This window comes from Moschus berezovskii, chromosome 27 (assembly GCF_049115385.1).
Source record: "Moschus berezovskii isolate FMDL1 chromosome 27, NW_MosBer_1.0, whole genome shotgun sequence".
NCBI classification, from domain to species: domain Eukaryota; kingdom Metazoa; phylum Chordata; class Mammalia; order Artiodactyla; family Moschidae; genus Moschus; species Moschus berezovskii.
Genome location: NC_142486.1, coordinates 14204526 through 14219371, shown reverse-complemented (window position 1 = coordinate 14219371; position 14846 = coordinate 14204526). Strand labels below are relative to the sequence as shown.

The 14846-nt window shown below is 44.8% G+C and overlaps 1 protein-coding gene across 4 annotated transcripts in view; it reads left to right on the top strand.

Moving 5' to 3' along the window:
* The first annotated feature begins 265 nt into the window (after nt 1–265).
* Nucleotides 266–14846, top strand: part of TPST1 (tyrosylprotein sulfotransferase 1) — a 95424-nt gene continuing 80843 nt past the window's right edge. For 2 of the 4 annotated variants that reach the window (XM_055409959.2, XM_055409963.2), the window contains exon 1: nt 7769–7996. The gene's annotated coding sequence lies outside the window, so the exon portion shown is untranslated. Of the gene's footprint in view, nt 286–7768; nt 7997–8649; nt 8690–14846 lie in introns of those variants that run through there. The other 2 variants (XM_055409961.2, XM_055409964.2) reach the window with 2 other exon arrangements.

Genomic DNA, 14846 nt, shown 5'->3' with positions numbered 1-14846 from the left:
GTATTTTTGGAAGGTGCAGGAGTTCTGTAGCCATTTGGAAAATGCCTGCTCATAGGCTGGGCTGGATTCTCATTTTAAAATGATGATGTGGCTGAAGGGCCTGACCTGGCCAGTTTTCCTGGATCTACGGGTGGGGAAAGCGAAGAGACATGCTCATTTTTTTCCCCCTTTTTCTTTAAATTGTGTCACCATTTTCTTTTTGTCTCAAATCCCTCTAACCCACAAGCTTCAAGAGAATCGTGAAGTGTCTCCCGCAGTTCATTGGCTCTTTGATGCTATTTGCAGGTAAGTGTTTCATCTTGACTCAAATCAGCCAGGGCTCTGGGGTCACTTTAAGTCGAGTGAGAGTTTAACCTTCAATTCTCCACCAAGGATCTCTGGCTCTGGAGCCCTCACCTGGAGTGCCCCTGCCCTTCCAGGCAGGACCCTGAGTGCCCTCCTGCTCTCTCCCCTGTGTCTGTCTCTGCTTTGCCCTGCTGCTTTCATCCTCACTGAGAGCTGCAGCTTTAAAAAAAAAAAAACTGTAATTGATTTACAGTGTTGAGCTAATTTCTACTGTATAGCAAAGTGATTCAGTTATATATACATATGTACATCTTTTTCATATTTTTCCTATTCTGGTTTATCACAGGATATTGAATAGAGTTCCCTGTACTATGCAGTAGGACCTTGTTATTTAGCCAGTGTATGTATAATAGCTTACATCTGCTAACCCCAACCTCCCACTCCACCCCTTGCCCAGCCCCCTCCCCCTTGGCAAAAACCAGTCTGTTCTCTATGTCTGTGAGTCTGTTTCTGTTTTGTAGATAGGTTTATATTTTAGGTTCCACATGTAAATGATATCATATTGTATTTGTCTTTCTCTTTCTGATTGACTTAGTATGATCATATCTAGGTCCATCCATGTTGTGGAAAAGGCATTATTTTGTTCTTTTTTATGGCTGTATAGTACTCCATTCTAAATATATACTACGTCTTCTTTATCCTTTCATCTGTTGATCGACATTTAAGTTGTTTTCTTGTCTTGGCTATTGTGAATAGTGCTGCTATGAGCACTATTATAGAGGTGCATTTATCTTTTTGAACTGTAGTTTTGCCTGGATATATGCCCAGGAATGGGATTACTGGACCATACAGCAACTCTAGTTTTAGTTTTCTGAGGATCATCCATACTGTTTTACATACTGGTTGTACCAACTTACCTTCCCACCAACAGGGTAGGAGGGTTCCCTTTTCTGTACACTCTCTCCATCATTTATTTGGAGACTCTTTTTTTAATTGGAGCATAATTGTTTTATAATGTTGTGTTGGTGTCTGTTGTACAATGAAGTGAATCAGCTAGATGTACACATATATCCCCTCCCTTTTGGACTTCCCTCCCCAGCCCCCCAGCCCACCCACCTAGGTCATCAAAGAGCAACAAGCTGAGTTCTCTGTACTGTATCACAAGTTCTCCATTTGGATCGGTATGGGGTGGTACCTTACTGTGCTTTTGATTTGTTTTCTCTCATAATTAGCAATGTTGTGCATCTTTAATGTGCTTATTGGCCATCGATATGCCATCTTTTGGGATACCTTCATAGCTCAGTTGGTAAAGAATCCGCCTGCAGTGCAGGAGACCCCGGTTCGATTCCTGGGTCAAGAAAATCCCTTGGAGAAGGAATAGGCTACCCACTTCAGTATTCTGGCCTGCAGAATTCCATGGACTGTATAGTCCATGGGTCACAAAGAGTTGAATACGACTGAGTGACTTTTACTTTCACTTTCATATGCCATTTAGAGAAATGTCTATTTAGCAGCTGCAGGTGTTTTTTTAATAATTTAATTAATTTATTTATTTATTGGCTGTGCTGGGTCTTGTTGCTGCTCAGGCTTTTTCTCTAGTTGCTGTAAGCGGGGGCTACTCTCCAGTTGTGGTGGGCGGGATTCTCATTGCAGTGGCTTCTCTTGTTGCAGAGCACAGGCTCTAGAGCATGTGGGCTTCAGTAGTTGCAACTCCTGAGCTCTAGAGCACAGGCTCAATAGTTGTGGCACACGGGCTTAGATGTTCTGCTTATGTGGGGTCTTCCTGGATCAGGGATCAAACCCATGTCTCCTGCATTGGCAGGCAGATTCTTTACCACTGAGCCACCTAGGAAGCCCCAGTTGCAGTTTTTGCTAATCATCTATCCATTCACTCACTCATCCATTCTTTTGACCAGTGCCAAGCCCTGTCCTGGAAACAGGATGATCAGGTAGACAAATGACTTTGTATCATCACCATTTTTGCCTTTACCCTTGAGAACTCTTTGTCCCCACTTATCCATTTCCTCCCAAGGCCATTTCCATGCTTTCTGAAGAACCTCTGCTCCTTTACTTGCATAGCAAAGGGAGCCTGTTCTCCCCATTATCTGTGTCCAAACCCCTTGCTCAGTTCAGTTCAGTCTCTCAGTCATGTCTGACTCTTTGCGACTCCATGAACTGCAGCACACCAGGCCTCCCTGTCTATCACCAACTCCCAGAGCTTACTCAAACTCATCTCCATTGAGTAAGAGTTGGTGATGCCATCCAACCATCTCATCCTCTGTCATCCCCTTCTCCTCCCGTTCAATCTTTCCCAGCATCAGCGTCTTTTCCAGTGAGTCAGCTCTTCGTATCCGGTGGCTAAAGTAATGGAGTTTCAGCTTTAGCATCAGTCCTTCCAACGAACACCCAGGACTGATCTCCTTTAGAATGGACTGGTTGGATCTCCTTGCAGTACAAGGGACTCTCAAGAGTCTTCTCCAACACCACAGTTCAAAAGCATCAATTCTTCGGTGATCAGCTTTCTTCACAGTCCAACTCTCACATCCATACATGACCACGGGAAAAACCATAGCCTTGACTAGATGGACCTTTGTTGACAAAGTAATGTCTCTGCTTTTTAATATGCTGTCTAGGTTGGTCATAACTTTTCTTCCAAGGAGCATGCGTCTTTTAATTTCATGGCTGTACTCACCATCTGCAGTGATTTTGGAGCCCAAAAAAATAAAGTCTGCCAGTGTTTCCACTGTTTCCATCTATTTCCCATGAAGTGATGGGACCGGATGCCATGATCTCAGTTTTCTGAATGTTGAGCTTCAAGCCAACTTTTTCATTTTCCTCTTTCACTTTCATCAAGAGGCTCTTTAGTTCTTCTTCACTTTCTGCCATAAGGGTGGTGATATCTGCATATCTGAGGTTATTGATATTTCTCTCAGCAATCTTGATTCCAGCTTGTGCTTCCTCCAGCCCAGCGTTTCTCATGATGTACTCTGCATATAAGTTAAATAAGCAGGGTGACAATATACAGCCTTGATGTACTCCTTTTCCTATTTGGAATCAGTCTGTTGTTCCATGTACAGTTCTAACTGTTGCTTCCTGACCTGCTTACAAATTTTTCAAGAGGCAGGTCAGGTGGTCTGGTATTCCCATCTCTTTCAGAATTTTCCACAGTTTGTTGTGATCCACACAGTCAAAGTCTTTGGCATAATCAATAATGCAGAAGTAGATGTTTTTCTGGAACTCTCTTGCTTTTTTGATGATCCAATGGATGTTGGCAATTTGATCTCTGCTTCCTCTGCCTTTTCTAAATCTGATGCTTTCTCTAAGCTCCTTGCTGCTGACCCTCATTTCCAGCTCCCTTGGTCTGAGGCAGAGAATAAAAAAATAATATCTTTGGCATGAGTTTTTTCCCAACTTTCCCTTTCTGAGACCCTCGCCACCCCCCATCCTCTCTCCATGCCAGATCCTGGAATGGAAGTGCCATTTGTGGGGAGCTGCTGTACTTTTGTCCTTCCAGAAACCAAAGCAGGAAGCTCCCTGGTGGCCCAATGGTTAGGACTCAGAGCTCTTACTGCCCAGGTTTGAGCCCTAGTTGGGGAAATAAGATCCCATAAGCTGCATGGCTCAGTCGAAATAAAAGAAACCAAAGCAAAACCAAAGTGTGGTGGCAGAGGTGAGAGGAAGGGATGGAGAGGGTCTCAGAAAGGGAAAGTTGGGGAAGAAAATAAAATGAAAGCTCTGGAGGGCTGGGCTGCTTGCTGGGAGATGACTCTCTGAGGCAGAAGCAGGGTAAAGGTTGACCTAGAAGATGGCAGTGGCTTCCAGGTACTCACTGGTGTGTCAGGGAACACTCGTCCACTTCTTCTGTTTTCTTGGACCTGCCAGACTGTTTGGAAAAAGCAGGCTCTGGGTCCTTTGAACTGCCTATTGGTCAGAGGGAGACGCTGTCTAGGCTCTCAGGTAAGGTCTCTGAATCTGAGCTGATCACCTGAAAGAGGTATATAGCTGGGGAGGGAAAATAGATCCAGGGCATTCAGAGTATGTGTGCTGAACCTGAGAGTCACTAAATGACACAAAGCAAAACATACGCCATGTGAACTGGATGTTCATAAAGGCTTGATCAGTGAGTTTTCCAGAAAAGAGTCTTTAAAAAAATTACATACTTATTCATTTCAAATAGATAATCCAAGCACAGGGCACAACGTTTCAAAAAGTGCCAAAAGGTATGTGTAGTGAAAAATAAATGTCTTTCCTTCTCCTGTGCCCAAGTTCTTCAGTTTCCTTCTCAGAAACAACTACTGTTGTCAGTTTTTATTATTGTTGTTCAGTCGCTAAGTTGTGTCTGATTCTTTGCGATCCTGGCATGGATTGCAGCATGCCAGGCTCCCCTTCACTGTCTCCCAGAGTTTGTTCAAACTCATATCCATTGAGTTGGTGATGCTATCCAGCTCATCCTCTGTCACCCCTTCAATCTTTCCCAGCATCAGGGTCCTTTCCAATGAGTTGGTTCTTTACATCAGGTGGCCAAACAAAGTACTGGAGCTTCAGCTTCAGCATCAGTCCTTCCAATGACTGTTCAGGGTTGATTTCATTTAGGACTGACTGATTTGATCTCTGAAATTCACAAGTGTGCGTGTGTTTGTGTGTCTGTGTGTACTTGAAAAAATACAAATGGGCATATTATATATACTGTTTTTAACTGTGTTCTTTTAAGAGTATATTTTGGAGTCTTTTTTCTTAACATATACTGTATGAGTTGGGGTAGCTTTGAAAAGCAGAAAAACCTTGTTCCCATACAGCCCTGGAGCTTTACTTCAGAACAAGCAGCTTCTTATTTGCAGCTGTTTTTTTTTTTTTTTTCCATAGACAGTGCGGTCCCTGGGCAACCTGAAGCTGTCTTGCTCAGGGAAACATCCTGGCATGGGACAGGCAAGGAGCTAACATCCCTGCCAGATTTCACTGGGATTCATGTCCCCCATTATTATGGAATTCTCTACATCTGGAATTTGTTCTCAGAGTTTATATGAGAGATACCAGTACCAAGCCTCTACCTGGCTACTCAATTTTTTTTTTCCAGGTCTTGTAAGTGGGTGAAGTGTTTTCTGGGTGTTGTGGAGGTCATTTCAGAGAGCTGCATTTCTGGCTCATGGAGAGAGGCTGGCAGGGGCTGTGTTTAAGGGATTAATGCCCCATGGTGCTGTCTGTGGCTTCAAGATTGCTCAGGTCAGGGCGAGCTGTTTCCCTGAAGTGGTCTGGAATGCAGGAAGTGGAATGGGACACAGCTCTTAATGTTAAAAGACTGGTTAATCAAACCACGGTGGGTGCAGGTGCATCTGAATCGCCTTGTAGAATGCTGTGTCCTTTCCCTTTCCTCTTGCTCTCTGCCTGCCAACGTTGCTCATTTTTTAAAAAAGTATTTATTTTATTCATTTATTTGGCTGTATCAGGTCTTAGTTGCATGGCACAAGGAATCTTTGATCTTTGTTGTAGCATGTGGGGTCTTTTAGTTGTGGCATGTGGGATCTAGTTCCCCGACCAGGGATCGATCCTTGGTCTCCTGCATAGGGAACAAAGAGTCTTAGCCACTGGACCACCAGGGAAGTCCTGCTCCTTTTCTTTTGATGAGCTTTCTAATCCTAGTGGTCCGTTTCTGCTGCCCCAAAGCAGCTTGGGTCAGATCAGATCAGCTTCCTAATTTGATGTAAATGTTCCAAAGAAAAAATATCATGGTAGGTATTTCTTTAAATTTCGTCTGATCGAATTGCTTACAAGAGTTTGCCAATCAAATAAAGGGGAAACAACCAGCTATACTAATCCCTTGTTCTTAGAGTGGCACCACAGCCTGAGGCTCTTGGAGGTTTATTACCTTATTTGCTCTTAAAAAAAAAATAACAGCTTTATTCAGATATAATCCACATACCATACAACTCACCTACTTCAAGTAAACAATTCAGTGGGGTTTTTTTTATATTCACAGAATTGCACAACTGTCACCACAATCAATTTTAGAACATTTTCATCAATCACTCCCTCCCATTGAAAAGCCCCATAGCCATTAGCAATTACTTCCCCCTCAGTTCAAGGCATCCACTAATATACTTGTTTTTTCTATGGATTTGCCTGTTCTGGACATTTCATATAAAGGGGCTCATATAATATGTGGTCTTTCAAGACTGGCTTCTTTCATTTAGCAGGACATTTTCAAGATTCAGCCCTGTTGTAACATTTATCAGTACTTCACTCCTGTTTATGGTCAAGTAATACTCCATTGTGTGACTATGTCATATTTTACTTATTCATTAATCAGCTGATGGACATCTGGGTTTTTTTCCCATTTTACTGGCTATAATGAGTAAGGGTACTATGAACATTCCTGTAGGCATTTTTGTGTGGACCTCACTTGAACTTGGGCATCCCCAGTGGCTCAGCGGTAAAGAATCTCCCTGCAATGGAAGAGACGCGGTTCTATCCCTGAGTTGGGAAGGTTCCCTGGAGGCGGAAATGGCAACCCACTCCAATATTCTTGCCTGGAAAATCCTATGGACAGAGGAGCCTGGTGAGCTACAGTCCATGGGGTCACAGTCCGACATGACTAAGCACATAGGTACACTTGATCTTTACAGCAACTCTCATGAGGTTTACAGACCTCGTTCTATAGACAACAAAACTCAATCTGTAGACAGGAATTTTTAATGCAGCTGTTAGATTTCTGAACCCATGCTTTTTCCAGTCTATGTTCACAGAGTTGAAATAACTGCTTCGACAGAACGTGGTGTGGATATGTCCGCAGGAAGGACCTGCGAACAGGAACGGTTATTTTTCAGTTGTGAAATTTCAGCCCTCTCCCCAATGTCCCCCTTCTCTTTGCCTTTTTCCTCCTCTCTTAGTTTTCACTTTCTTTCAAGTATCGGGGTTTCCGCCTCTCTGGTGGGTACAGAATCCACTCTCACTCATTTACACTTTGGTGTGAAATATAATTTTGTGCGAATGTGATATTTGCATCTTCGAATCACCCCCGATGAGGTGAAAGCTCCTCTGCTAGTAGCAAGCACTGAGGTGCTATTTGAAGCAGGGACAGGCAGAGGGAAGATTTCTTGGAAAAACTCCTTCTCCTGTCGGGTCCCAGGTTTCCAGGATGAAGGCCACCCACCGTGGGGGTTGGGGCTGCGTGGACCGCCACCTGCCCGCGGCTACCCCCAGCTAGGTCGCATGCACCGTTGCTCGGCAACCAGCCGCTCACGCAGGTGGCGGCCCCAGAACCCTGCGGGGAGCGCGCGCACACGCCGGGACTAGGGCCGCCCGCGCGGCCCCGACGTCAGACCCACCCCTCTCCTCAGTGCCTGCCGGGCCCGGCGGGAGGCCGAGCCCCGCCCCCCTCGGAGGGCAGCCTGTGGAACCCACGAATCAGAGAGGCCGACACATCGCCCGGCCGGTCGCCGGGCAACCAATCGCCGCACGCGTGTGATCCCGCGCCGGCCCGGGAGGCCGGCTGCGGGCGCTTAGGCGGCGACGGCGGGAGTCGCTGCTGAGGCGGCCGCGGTCGCGGGTCGTGTCAGCGCAGCTTCTCGGGCCGGGCCGTGCTGGCAGCAGCTGGCGCCTGGCGGTGAGGGCGGGCTCCCGGGGTGGGAGGAATGGCCCCCACCTAGGGCCGTGGGCGAGGCGGCTGAGCCCAGGATGCTGAGGAGGCGGCGCGGCGGCTCCTCACTCATTCCAGGTAAGGGGGACGCCGCGCTCGTTGCGGCGCGCCGCCCCGGCCCCGCTGTCTCCCTGCCGCCGCTCACCTGGCTCCGAGTCCCGGCCGCGTCCGTCCTGGCATCCCTCGGCCCCAGTCGCCGCCGGCCCGCGTATCTCCCCCGGGGCTAGCGCCGCCCCGCCCCCTCAGCGCGGAGCCCCGGGTCCCGGCCCGGCCGGGCCCGGCTCCGGAGCCCGCACCCCTGCCTTCAGCGCCCGCGTTTCCCGGTCTCGGGCTTCCCCGTGGCCCGACTCGCCCCCGCCGTGGTCGGCCGCCCGCCCTCTCCCGCCCACTCCCCGCCTTCCTGTCCCTCTGTCTGGCCGGCACAGTTTTCCAGCCTCTGCAGTCTTTCGGGGCGCCTTCCGGGGATGAGACGCCAGGGCGCCCCCGGATCGGACTTTTGCCCCCCTCTCTACCCGGACTTCCCTTCCCCAGGCTCACCCCATCCTTGCCCCCCTATACTGGGCCCTCTAGGCGTTTCACTCGCGCCCTCCCGCCCCCCACCCCACGCCATGTGTCCCTGGGTTTTGCCCTTTTGCCCCCAGATGCTTTCCTTTCCCAGCTCGCCCCTTCTCTCTCCGTTTTCATCACCCACCGTCGCTAACAAATCTTTTCCTCTACGCTTCAACTTTCAGACACTGCTCCTCTCCTGGGTGCCCGGTCTATAGTTTTAGCGTAAGTCGTCTTTAAATGAACTACACCCATGACATGTAAAGTGTGTTGGCTAGAGTTTGGCGCACAGTAGGTCTGGTCCGTGGTGCTCACGCGTGTTACCCTTAGTTTTCACTTTCTTTCACGTATCGGGGTTTCCGCCTCTCTGGTGGGTACAGAATCCACTGTCACTCATTTACACTTTGGTGTGAAATATAATTTTGTGCGAATGTGATATTTGCATTTTCGAATCACCCTGATGAGGTGAAAGCTCCTCTGCTGGTAGCAGGCAGAGTTACCTTCTTCCTCCTTTGAGACCTTTGTGCCCTGCAGATAGTGGTAGCAAGACGTCCAGTATCCAGTACCTCAAGAGTAGTATGGGAGGTGGCGGGATGAATCAGGCACCTCCAAGTGTGATGAAGAGATTGCATTGTCAGTTATTTACTTAGAGCAGTCACTCTGAAAAGTTGAATTTTGCTATCTTTGTGTCATGTATTGTTTTATAATAATTGGGTTTGTAAAGAGTTCTTAATAAGGTTTGCAACTTAGTCCCACCACCCCATCTCCAGTGTTTGCTGAACTTTTATTTTTAGGGAAGGAAGAGCCCCCACCTCCTAGTTGAAATTGCACTGTGTCTAAGAAGGGTTTCGAGTGTTTATCTCGCAGCTGGATAGTCCAGTCCTGCAGTGAATTTTCATCCTTTAAGAGCCTAGAGAAATCAGGTTTAGATTTCTTGGAATCAACCATGGAAGGGATCAGAAATGCTTACGAGTGGAAGTTCTGACAAGTTATTTCAGAGTGAAAGAGGAATTAGCCACCCCCGCCCCCCTTTCTGGCTATCAGAGGAAATAACTAGAGTCGATTTTTAAAAAGAATAAAATAAGTTTGACTTTTGAAAATTATAAAAGCCGTGTTACTGGCCTCAAGCCATTCTTGCTCATTTACTCTGATGACTTCCAAGCCTGGATGAATCAAACAGTTGGCTTTTTCTGCTCCTGGAGGCTTGAGGAAAGCGTGTGACTGAGCTGCTGGTGCTGTTTTAAACTTTTGGATTCCAACTTTGCTCGTGCTGCCTGGAGATCCTTTGACTCACTCACTGTGTACCTCTTATGTACCTAGACCTCATTGCTATTTCTGGATCTTGACCATTCTCCTCTTCTGAACTTGACTTATCTTACTCTTGACTTCTTTACATTGCTTATTTTGCCTCCTACTTCGCAGAATTGGTGGGCATCAGCCCTGAACCCTTAAGGGTCTGTCATTTTTCTGTGTGCTTGTACCTATCTGATTTCTGATCGCCTTTTCTTTTATCAGAGGAGGAAGGTATTACTTTCTGAGGCTAACATCTTTCATATTCTATATTCTCTTTTCTCAACTTGCACACATGCTTAGGTTTTCACCTTCCCAAACAAACCAAAACGAACATTGCCTTGATGTACTTTCCCTGAGATGAATGTGGTATTACTTAGGATTTTGTTCTCTGTACTTTTCCCTGTCCTCTAGTTTGTGTTATTACACTTCCGTTCATGGCTTCAGGTAGCACCTGTATATTTTTGGTTTACAATGGTATATATTCAGTCCTCATTTTTCTTGAACTTCAGGTATTTCATATGTTCATCTGTCGGATAACTATACTTGGATACTTGTACTTCAGACTTGGGTATTTTGTGCTTGCTTTTCTTATAGCTGCCTCAAGGACATCCACAAACCTATTTTAAGTTCTGTACCCTAGAAACCTTAGAATCCTCTTCTTCTCTGCTATCATTATGTCTGCCATAGATCCTATTGTTGCTACCTGAAATCCTTTTTTTTCTCTCCTCATTGCCAGAAAATTGCTTGTGGCCTGGGGTATGTTTTTCCTGAACAGATTTCAACCCAGGCTCTACTTTAAAACCACCTGGGAGCTTTTAAAGGTTGAGGATGAGGGGATCAAGGCCTCTATAGAGATTCTAAGTCTTGGTCTGCTGTGGGGCCAGACCTTTTCATTTAAAAAATCTTTCTCATGCAGCAGTAATAGGCAGCAAAGGCTGAGAACTGGCTTGAGAGCTCTAAGAGGGACTGAGAATGGTGAGGAGCTATATATAGCATTTAACTCATCCTTTGAAAATCAACATAAATGTCACTTTTGTTGGCATGGTTACTTTGCGGCCTTTATACATTTACCTTTTTGAAGTACTTAACACATTAAAAAATTTTTTTTAGTTGGAGGATAATTTCTTTACAACGTTGTGAGTTTCTGCCATACAACAATGTGAGTCAGTCATAATTTTATATTTATATATGTATGTATGTATGTATCTTTTTCCTCTTGAGCCTTCCTCTCACCTCTCATCCTACCCCCCAGATTTTATTTAAATCATTTCTCATGGGCCCATTTTTCTCATAACTAGGATTTCCTTGAGGTCTGTGATTATGCCCAAAGGTAAATTATTGTTTCTTACACTATTCACGGCACTTCTGATACCAAATATGTAGGTTTTTCCCTCACATTAAATAGTTCTCCAATTCTCCAGACAGCAACTGAGTATTCTACACTTTTAACTTAATTATTGCTATTAATACCTGGATTTAGTGCAGACCCCATAGGTTAAGGACTCAGTCTCACAAGACTCCTCTTAACTTCAGACCAATCCCAAGTCCTAGGTTGTGACCTGTACTTGAAACCAATTGGCTATAAATTGAGGCTTCTCACAACTCCCTCCTCAGGTGTGTAATTTACTGTAAAGGCTCACAGAATTCAGGAAAACTCATTACTTACCTTTACGCATTGACTAAACAATGAAAACAGTGACAGATTTTGTTTTCTTTTGCTCCAAAGTCACTGTGGACTGCAACCATGAACTTAAAAAGATGCTTGCTCCTTGGAAGAAAAGCTACAACAAATCTAGTCAGCATATTAAAAAGCAAAGACATCACTTTGCCAACAGAGGTTTGTCTAGTCAAAGCTATGGTTTTCCCAGTAGTCATGACAGATGTGAGAGTTGGACCATAAAGAAGGCTGAGCACCGAAGAATTGATGCTTTTGAACTGTGGTATTGGAGAAGACTCTTGAGAGTCCCTTGGACTGCAAGGAGATCCAACCAGTCAATCCTAAAGGAAATTAACCATAAATATTCATTGGAAGAACTGGTGCTGAAGCTCCAATACTTTGGTCACCTGATACGAAGAACCGACTCATTGGAAAAGACCCTGATGCTGGGAAAGATAGAAGGCAGGAGGAGAAGGGGATGACAGAGGGTGAGATGGTTGGATGGCATCACCGACTTGACGGACATGAGTTTGAGCAAGCTCTTGGAGATAGTGAAGGACAGGGAAACCTGGCATGCTGCAGTCCATGGGGTCACAAAGAGTTGGACACCGCTGAGCGACAGAACAACAAAATGCTGAGAGCCATTCTATATGCTATTAAGAAATTCTAGGGAAACTGAGACTCCATTGTTTCCTGGGTTAAATTTGTGGTTATACACACTTTTAAACTGGCTTTTGATGAGTGACTTTTGATTGTATCCTGGACCTTTGTGGTATTTTGTTAGGAGACTCTGGATCCTATTTAAGTCTTTTATAGGTAAGGGAGATTAAGAATTAGTTCTAGTTATAAAATAAATCTTGGGGGTGTAATATACAGCATAGGGAATGTAGTTAAATATTGTAATAACTTTGTATGGTGACAGGTGGTGACTAGACTTATGGTAGTGACCATTTTGTAATGTTTAAAAATATTAAATCACTATGTTGTACACCTAAAATTAATATAGTAATGTAAGTCAGTTACCCTTCAATAAAAAGAAAAGTCTTCTGTTTTAGTAGCAGTTGCCCTAAAAAGTTTCATGCATAGGGCCCAGCCTACTTTCTTTTATTTTGGTAGCAGCTTTATTGGGCTATCATTCACGTTTCATACATTCACCCATTTAAGGTATAATTTTTTTTAGTATGTTTGGTTTATTTCAGTTGTTGTTTAGTTGCTATAGTTGTGCCAGATTCTTTTGCAGTCCCATGAACTATAGCCCGCCAGGTTCCTCTGTCCATGGGATTTCCCAGGCAAGAATACCAGAGTGGGTTTCCACTTCCTTCTCCAGGGGATCTTCTTGACCAGGGATCAAACCTGCATCTCCTGCATTGGCAGGCAGATTCTTTAGCACTGAGGCACCAGCGAAGTCCTGTGCAACCCTTATTACAGTCAATTTTAGAACATTTTCAAGAAACTGTGCACTCCTTACCTGTCACTTCCAGCTCCCACTTGTCATCCTGTCAGTTTAGTTCAGTTGCTCAGTTGTGTCCGACTCTTTGCAACCCCATGGACTGCAGCACTCCAGGTTTCCCTGTCCATCACCAATGCCTGGAACTTGCTCAGACTCATGTGCATCAAGTTGGTGATGCCATCCAACGATCTCATTTTATGTTGTCCCCTTCTCCTCTTGCTTTCAATCTTTCCCAGCATCAGGGTCTTTTCCAATGAGTTGGTTCTTCGTATAAGGTGGCCAAAGTACTGGAGTTTCAGCATCAGTGCTTCCAATGAATATTCAGGACTGATTTCCTTTAGGATGGACTGGTTGGATCTCCTTGCAGTCCAAGGGACTCTCAAGAGTCTTCTCCAACACGACAGTTCAAAAGCATCAATTCTTCAGTGCTCAGATTTCTTTATGGTCCAACTCTCACATCCACACGTGACTACTGGGGAAACCATAGCTTTGACTAGACAGACCTTTGTCAGCAAAGTAATATCTCTACTTTTTAATATGCTGTCTAGGTTGGTCATAGCTTTTCTTCCAAGGAGCAAGCATGTTTTAATTTCATGGCTGCAGTCACCATCAGCAGTGATTTTCGAGCCCAAGAAAATAAAGTCTGTCACTGTTTCCATTGTTTCCCCATCTGTTTCCCATGAAGTGATAGGACCGGATGCCATGATCTTAGTTTTTTGAATGTTGAGTTTTAAGTCAGTTTTTTCACTCTCCTCTTTCACTTTCATCAAGAGGCTCTTTAGTTCTTCTTCGCTTTCTACCATAAGGGTGGTGTCATCTGCATATCTGAGGTTTTTGATATTTCTCCTGGCTATCTTGATTCCAGCTTGTGCTTCATCCAGCCTGGCATTTTGCATGATGTAATAAGCAGGTTGACAATATACAGCCTTGACATAGTCCTTCCCCAATTTGGAACCAGTCTGTTGTTCCATGTCTGGTTCTAGCTGTTGCTACTTGACCCGTATACAGAATTCTCAGGAGGCAGGTCAGGTGGTCTGGTATTCCCATCTCTTTCAGAATTTTCCACAGTTTGTTGTGATCCACACAGTCAAAGGCTTTGACATAGTCAATAAAGCAGAAGTAGATGTTTTTCTGGAACTCTCTTGCTTTTTTTTGTCATCCAACAGATGTTGGCAATTTGATCTCTGGTTCCTCTGCCTTTTCTAAATCCAGCTTGTACATCTGGAATTTCTCAGTTCTCGTACTGTTGAAGCCTCGCTTGGAGAATTTTGAACATTACTTTCCTAGCATGTGAGATGAGTGCAATTGTGCATTAGTTTGAACATTCTTTGGCATTGCCTTTCTTTGGGATTGGAATGAAAACTGACCTTTTTCCAGTCCTGTGGCCACTGCTTAATTTTTCCAAATTTACTGGCATATTGAGTACAGCACTTTCACAGCATCATCTTTTAAGATTTGAAATAGCTCAACTGGAATTCCATCACCTCCACTAGCTTTGTTCATAGTGATGCTTTCTAAAGCCCACTTGACTTCACAAACCAAGATGTCTGGCTCTAGGTGAGTGATCACACCATCATGATTATCTTGGTCGTGAAGATCTTTTTTGTACAGTTCTTCTGTGTATTCTTGTCACCTCTTCTTAATATCTCCTGCTTCTGTTAGGTCCATACCATTTCTGTCCTTTATCGAGCCCATCTTTGCATGAAATGTTCCCTTGGTATCTCTAATTTTCTTGAAGAGATCTCTAGTCTTTCCCATTTTATTGTTTTCCTCTATTTCTTTGCATTGATCACAGAGGAAGGCTTTCTTATCTCTCCTTGTTATTCTGTGGAACTCTGCATTCAAATGGGTATATCTTTCTTTTCTCCTTTGCCTTTAGCTTCTCTTCTTTTCTTAGCTATTTGTAAGGCCTCCTCAGACAACCGTTTTGCCTTTTTGAGTTTCTTTTTCTGGGTATGGTCTTGATCACCACCTCCTGTTGT